An 8,187-nucleotide genomic window follows, 5' to 3' on the forward strand; every position below is an offset into this window, starting at 1 on the left:
ATTGATTTGAGTCTTCTCTCTTTTTTTCTTGATGAGTCTGGCTAATGGTTTAGCAATTTTGTTTATCTTCTCAAAGAACCAGCTTTTAGTTTTATTTATCTTTGCTATCATTTCCTTTATTTCTTTTTCATTTATTTCTGTTCTGATTTTTATGATTTCTTTCCTTCTGCTAGCTTTGGGGTTTTTTTAATTCTTCTTTCTCTAATTGCTTTAGGTGCAAGTTTAGGTTGTTTATTCGAGATGTTTCCTGTTTCTTAAGGGAGGATTGTATTGCTATAAACTTCCCTCTTAGAACTGCTTTTGCTTCATCCCATAGATTTTGGGTTGTCGTGTCTCCATTGGCATTTGTTTCTAGGTATTTTTTTATCTCCTCTTTGATTTCTTCAGTGATCACTTCGTTATTAAATAGTGTATTGTTTAGCCTTCATGTGTTTGTATTTTTTACAGATCTTTTCCTGTAATTGATATCTAGTTTCATAGCGTGTGGTCAGAAAAGATACTTGATGCAATCAATTTTCTTAAATTTACCAAGGCTTGATTTGTGACCCAAGATATGATCTATCCTGGAGAATGTTCCATGAGCACTCGAGAAAAATGTGTATTCTGTTATTTTTGGATGGAATGTCCTATAAATATCAACTAAGTCCATCTTGTTTAATGTAGCATTTAAAGCTTGTATTTCCTTATTTATTTTCATTTTGGATCATCTGTCCATTGGTGAAAGTGGGGTGTTAAAGTCCCCTACTATGAATGTGTTACTCTCGATTTCCCCTTTTATGGCTGTTAGTATTTGCCTTATGTATTGAGGTGCTCCTATGTTGGGTGCATAAATATTTACAATTGTTATATCTTCTTCTTGGATTGATCCCTTGATCATTATGTAGTGTCCTTCTTTGTTTCTTCTAATAGTCTTTTTTTTTAAGTCTATTTTGTCTGATATGAGAATTGGTACTCCAGCTTTCTTTTGGTTTCCATTAGCATGGAATATCTTTTTCCATCCCCTTTCTTTCAGTCTGTATGTGTCTCTAGGTCTGAAGTGGGTCTCTTGTAGATAGCATATATATGGGTCCTGTTTTTGTATCCATTTAGCCAATCTGTGTCTTTTGGTAGGAGCATTTAGTCTATTTACATTTAAGGTAATTATCGATATGTATGTTCCTGTTCCCATTTGCTTAATTGTTTTGGGTTCGTTATTGTAGGTCTTTTCCTTCTCTTGTGTTTCTTGCCTAGAGAAGTTCCTTTAGCATTTGTTGTAAAGCTTGTTTGGTGGTGCTGAACTCTCTCAGCTTTGCTTGTCTGTAAAGGTTTTAATTTCTCCATCAAATCTGAATGAGATCCTTGCTGGGTAGAGTAATCTTGGTTGCAGGTTTTTCTCCTTCATCACTTTAAATATGTCCTGCCAGTCCCTTCTGGCTTTCAGAGTTTCTGCTGAAAGATCAGCTGTTAATCTTATGGAGATTCCCTTATGTGCTATTTGTTGTTTTTCCCTTGCTGTTTTAAAATGTTTTCTTTGTATTTAATTTTTGACAGTTTGATTAATATGTATCTTGGTATATTTCTCCTTGGATTTATCCTGTATGGGACTCTCTGTGCTTCCTAGACTTGATTTTCTATTTCCTTTCCCATATTAGGGAAGTTTTCAACTATAATCTCTTCAAATATTTTCTCAGTCCCTTTCTTTTTCTCTTCTTCTTCTGGAGCCCCTATAATTCGAATGTTGGTGCATTTAATGTTGTCCCAGAGGTCTCTGAGACTGTCCTCAGTTCTTTTCATTCTTTTTTCTTTATTCTACTCTGCAGTAGTTATTTCCACCATTTTATCTTCCAGGTCACTTATCCATTCTTCTGCCTCAGCTATTCTGCTATTGATCCCATCTAGAGTATTTTTAATTTCATTTATTGTGTTGTTCATTGTTGCTTGTTTCATTTTTAGTTCTTCTAGGTCTTTGTTAAACGTTTCTTGCATTTTTTCTATTCTATTTCCAAGATTTTGGATCATCTTTACTATCATTATTCTGAATTCTTTTTCAGGTAGACTGCCTGTTTCCTCTTCATTTGTTAGGTCTGGTGGGCTTTTATCTTGCTCCTTCATCTGCTGTGTGTTTTTCTGTCTTCTCATTTTGCTTATCTTACTGTGTTCGGGGTCTCCTTTTTGCAGGCTGCAGGTTCATAGTTCCCGTTGTTTTTGGTGTCTATCCCCAGTGGCTAAAGTTGGTTCAGTGGGTTGTGTAGGCTTCCTGGTGGAGGGGACTAGTGCCTGTGTTCTGGTGGGTGAGGCTGGATCTTGTCTTTCTGGTGGGCAGGTCCACGTCTGGTGGTGTGTTTTGGGGTGTCTGTAGATTTATTATGATTTTAGGCAGCCTCTTTGTTAATGGGTGGTTTTGTGTTCCTGTCTTGCTAGTTTTTTGGCATAGGGTGTCCAGCACTGTAGCTTTCTGGTCGTTGAGTGAAGCTGGCTGCTGGTGTTGAGATTGAGATCTCTGGGAGATTTTCGCCATTTGATATTATGTGGAGCCAGGAGGTCTCTTGTGGACCAGTGTCCTGAAGTTGGTTCTCCCACCTTAGAGGCACAGCAGTGACCTGGCTGCAGCACCAGGAGCCTTTAATCCACACGGCACTGTTTACCATCCCTTATGAAACCAGAAGAGAAGCTTTCTTATGGAATGACGAAGAACTTGTAAAGATAAAACACCAGTATCCAATTGCATCATCTGGCCACATGCCTTCTACATCAATCAAATATCTGCAGATGTGGTAGCCAGTCCTGTTTAAACCACGGATACAGTGGACACCAATAAGTGTGTCATTATCTTTATTTTCTTTCAGAAACCCATTAACAGCACATTGGAATTTAAAAATAGTGTCATCATCTGGCACCTGATGCCCAATTGTACAAATTTTTAAATAAGGAATAGTTTCTGGTAAGTCCTCTGGCTTATAATAGTGGCGAGTATATGTTAAGTCAATAATCAGCCCAAGTTCTTCGTTCTGTTCTTGGATTTTATTAAAAGAGATCCAAGGGGGAAAAACATTCTTTTGGAGCAAGATTCTTTTCAAAACTCTTTTTTAAAGGAACTTTGAAAGCAATGAAACAAGTCCCAGGCATCCGCTGTTCAGCTGGGAGATAGTCTTTCCACCTGTCCGTGATGTGCTTTCCGCCTTTCCTCTTGGCCCCAGATGTCTTGTAAGTATAAAACACACATTGGGGCTTCCCTGGTGGCACAGTGGTTGAGAGTCCACCTGCCGATGCAGGGGACACGGGCTCATGCCCCGGTCCATGAAGATCCCACACGCCGTGGAGTGGCTGGGCCCATGAGCCATGGCCGCTGAGCCTGTACATCCAAAGCCTGTGCTCCGCAATGGGAGAGGCCACAGTGGTGATAGGCCTGCGTACCGCAAAAAAAAAAAAAAAAAAAAAAACCACAAAAAAACAAAAAAAACACAATACATTGAATATCAAAAACTTACTACAAAAAATTAATGTAAAAATCCCAATAATGTTTACATTGTTACATGGTGAAATGATAATATATTGACTATATTGGGTTAAATAAAAATACAATGAAAACTGGAAAAAACAAAAAATGTTCATGGATGAGAAGACTGTAAGCTGAAGCTAGTGCCTAGTAAATGACAGAGCCCCACAAATGTGGAAGATTGCATGAAGTTTATATGATGGTTATTACTTTTTTTTATTTTGCGGTACACGGGACTCTCATTGCTGTGGCCTCTCCTGTTGCAGAGCACAGGCTCCAGATGTGCAGGCTCAGTGGCCATGGCTCAAGGGCCCAGACGCTCCGCGGCATGTGGGATCTTCCCGGACCGGGGCACAAACCCGTGTCCTCTGCATCGGCAGGAGGACTCTCAACCATTGCGCCACCAGGGAAGCCTGATGGCTATTACTTTTGTAAGCCTAGAGGGGAATGGAACTTGTTCCTTAGGGGAGGACATTCTTGTCATTTAAGGCTATAGTGTGTAGCCTTGGATAATCACGCACAGCATAAAGACACTTAATGAATCTGGTAAAAGATAGTGGGGAGGACAGCTGAACAGTGGGATGGGGATGGTGGGAAGGATGGGAATGGATGGAAAGTTTCCAGAAATAAATTTTACAGTAGTTCATGGCTACTTCTGTTCTCCCAATCAACCTCTCATCTTGGACTGAGCAAAGAACCCCAGAGTGGAGGAGAGCAGTGGAAGCAGATCAATGAATTCTCCGTTCTGTATTATTTCCAACCCTTTGACAAAGTATTCTAGAGATATAAATACACGTATGTGTATGCAAGTCTCTAATAGCTGCCAAGGTAGATGTGTTTAATACACCTTATTCTATATTTCAAAGCTAGATTACCTGTCAAGGCCTCTTTTTGGCTCTCTCGATCCATTATTTTATAGTTCTTCATGTCTTCAGTGTTCTTTTCATTTCATTCATTTGTATTCTTCATAGCATCCTGGTGATCCATACTGTTAATTCTGTCTGACAAATGAAAATTGGACTTGGGGAAACTATGACTTGGGCAATTCATCCCAATAAACAGAGATAAGACCAGGAAGCAAGCTTAGAAGTTTCCAGAACACATCCTGTTGTGTAAGCTACTAAACCCCAGAATAGCTGCTTTTTACCATCCCTACTTTTTGTTTCATTTGCATTCATTCAGGATCTTTTTGTTGCGAGGCCCCACTGGCCTGTGGTTATTCTGAATTAGAAACTCTTAAGCGTTGTTGATCTTTCTGAGCTTGACAAAGTGTCTCTGGGGAGTGTTCTAAGAGAATAAAGTATGTCCTGTCATGTAACTGTTGCTGAAGAAGAGACAGAGGACTCAAAGCCAGGAGTTCCTTGCTATACATAAGCCCCGTGACCTGGGTGAATCCTCTTGGTGCCATAGATTCTCCATCCGTATTCTCTGCCTCTCCTAATCTCACAGGGATATTATGCAGCTAAATGAAATGAAATTATTTTGACCTACTTGGATTTGACGAGCTCTTAGTTCTCTTCCAGTTCTGAAATTCTATAGCTCTTTACGGTGGGTAGAGAAGTTGAAAAAAGAGAGCCAAGAAGAGATTTTTTTAGAAGATCTATGTTTTTTATTCCTACTAGTAAACAGGTGATGACAGCTTTTCAGCTCCTATCTCATCCTTGTCAACAAGTCATTCAGGTGTAGGAATTTTATCCCCAGAGGTATTGGGGAAAAAAATCATTGGTCTTCTTAGTCCAGCTACCAATGCTGCAGTTTCCATGAACGGTGTATGCTGCGGTTGAGGATTTGAAGCAGTATCTCTGGCAATTCTATACCTCCTACAGGGAAAATACAGGTGACTCTGTTTCTCAGTGTTAATTTACTCCATTCTTTTCTTCCATCCTTTTTATATTTCCTCTCTCCCACTGAACTTCCTTTCTTCCTCTCTCCTTGTGCAAATAGCTCTTTCCACTTGAGTTTGGCTCACCTATAAGATCCATTGTCTACAGATCATTGACCTCTTAGTTCAAATTCTTACCAAATGGGAACTGGATAACTTAATCAGGTCTTGGGATACTCTTTCCTCTTGGGTTATGGATCTATTTGGGTTAGAATCAGCTGTAGGAGGTGGAAGGCATGGGGGCCTTCCACTCAGGGACCATAAACAGTGCAGACCGTAATAGATCTACTTTGGTTTTCAGTCTATAATAAAAGAACTCTTCCACAAAGCTCAATACCTAGCTACAGTTATAGATGATAAACATTGTACTTTGAACACACACTGTATCTAGAGTCAGGAAGTCTTTGTTCATAATCCTGGCTCTGCCTCTCCCAAACTATGTGAATTTCTTATTACCTAACAGTTTTACCATCTGCAAAAGGGGGAGAGGATGATAATAATAACTTCTACGCACCTCACAGAATTGTTGTGAAGAAAATATGCCAAAAATGTTTATAAGTTTGTGAATTTAGATGCCATGCATTTATATATATTTATATATTTTTTAATATATTTTTCCAGTTTTATTGAGATATAATTGGTGTATAACACTGATTAGTTTTAAGCGTACAACATAATGATTTGATATACATATATACTTCAAAATGATTACCATAATAAGTTTTGTTAACCTTCATCACTTCAAATAGTTACATTTTTTTCTTGTGATGAGAACTTTTAAGACCTACTTTCTTAGCAACCTTCAAATATACAGCACAGTATTGTTAACTATAGTTACCATACTGTACTTTTTAGCCCCAGAACTTATTTATCCTATAATTGGAAGTTTGTACCCTTTAACCACCTTTACTCATCAGTATTTTTTAAGTTTTTATATCTTTAACATTTGTTCTATCTTCTATAAATCATACTGTGTATAAAATATAAATCATACTCTATGCTCTTAACCCTTATTTGATCATTTGATTGTTCAGTTTACTTCTTCCACACACCTAGACCAAGGGGGCTTTCTCTAACAGCATCTAAAGAATACTTGCATTGTAGCTTCTTCCTCTGCTTTTCAGCACTTACATTACATGCTATTATATCATATATTTAATTGTTTACTGATTTATTTTCTGTTCCTGTTTTTAGATTTGAGCTTGCTTAGGGCAGGGTCTTTAGCTGTCTTCTTCATTTCTGTATCCTTGGTGCATAGTATTTTCTTGGTGTATAACAGATGCTTAATAAATATTTGTTAGTAAATATTTACAAATATGAATGAATGTCCAATAAATAATAATTAACTGCTAACTTCTCTCCCTGCTTCTGGTTCTATTCTTGGGCTCAAGTGAAGTATTTTTATAGAAATACCAGCATGGACTGAAGGAGCAAACCATTCTACAGTCAGTCTATATACACTTAGAGAAAAAAGGAACCAAATCTCTGTGGAGGTGGAATGTCATTTAAAAAATTGCTTTGGCATAGATTTTGAGAAATTGACCCTATGGCTCTAGGTGTTAGTACCATGGTCAAATCCTATCCATAGTAAAACTTCACCCATTCACCTGCACTTGCAAAGTATATAGTTATTATTGACTCTTCATGTTAGCATGTAAGTCTCATGGTCTGGGGGCAAGCAATCAAAATTCATTCACGATGCATGTAGTATGTGATATGATTTCCCTTTCCACCAAAGCAAATGCTCAGAGGGTAAATAGCAGACACAGTTTTTTGATCTGGGCATGGTATTTTCTTTTCAAGTTATTTACATGGTAGATAAAAGAACGTGAAGGAAAATCAAAGCCATGTTGTCACATGCAAGCTGCTCTAGAGGTGAAGCAAAGCAGATACCTGTCCTGCCTTGAGAACTTGTTGCTGTCTCAGCTTGTTTTCTGTCATCTGGGACCAGGTATCTGAGAAGGTTGATACGATGAAAGTTATTCCTAAATAAAAAACAGACAGAAAAAATCAAAACTCCATATGGTGAGATGTGTCCAAGGAACACCTGAATGTCAGACATATAATCCATGATAGTTTTTCCTTCTGAATCAGAATAGATGCCTGTCATACTGTACATGCGGTTGAGGTTCAAGACAAGACAAAGGAAATACTAAAAGACAAAGGAAATACTAAAGACAAGGAAATACTAAAACATGTTCCAAAAAAACTATATAAGAAACTTGCCCTCTTGTCAAAAGAAAAAAAAAAAAACCCCTTCATTGAATATAGAAGCATAGGCTTTTCTATCTTCCTGTCCTCGGCGTCCTCCTGTAATTCCATTTTCTCTGCCTGCTGAGAGCTGGATTTCTGAAATTCATATAAATTTCAGCAGGCTGCTGCCTGGAGCCATCAGTCTCTGCTCTGGATGGAGAATGTCCTCCAGAGCACATCTACTGTTCTTAGCTTGTCCTTGCTGCTCAGCTCCCAAGCAGAATGACTGTCACCTTGCGTGTTTAATACTAAATTTATCGGGCCGCCATTCCTTGCACTTTACACAAGAGGTCATCAAAGTTAAAGCGTTCCAAAGTTTGCCGGGCATGAGGCAAGGGGTCTGTGCACTACAGTGGCGGGGCTGAAAGCTGACTGCACTGTTACCTGGGTACTGGCAAGAGCAGAAAAGGCTGGAAAGAGTACAAAAGTAAATGGAGATTTTTTTTTCTTGGTTGAATTATAGATATCTTCAGCATTATTGAACTTGGAAATGTTCCAGGAGACCAGGTCTTCCCCATATCTCCTCCCCAGATGTAAGGCAGGAATGCTCATGTGAGTGGGTCAGGAAGGCTAGGTT

General features: G+C 38.6%; 1 pseudogene across 1 annotated transcript; it reads right to left on the reverse strand.

Moving 5' to 3' along the window:
• Positions 1-2,630: 2,630 nt before the first annotated feature.
• Positions 2,631-7,938, reverse strand: LOC309823177 (RNA/RNP complex-1-interacting phosphatase-like; annotated as a pseudogene). The gene is made up of 3 exons: positions 7,860-7,938; positions 7,251-7,342; positions 2,631-3,180 (listed from the first exon to the last, which is right to left on the reverse strand). The product of its transcript is annotated as an RNA/RNP complex-1-interacting phosphatase-like (transcript).
• Between the last annotated feature and the right edge of the window lie 249 nt (positions 7,939-8,187).

Source organism: Grampus griseus (assembly GCF_964374135.1).
Source record: "Grampus griseus genome assembly, chromosome: 5".
In the NCBI taxonomy this organism is placed as follows: domain Eukaryota; kingdom Metazoa; phylum Chordata; class Mammalia; order Artiodactyla; family Delphinidae; genus Grampus; species Grampus griseus.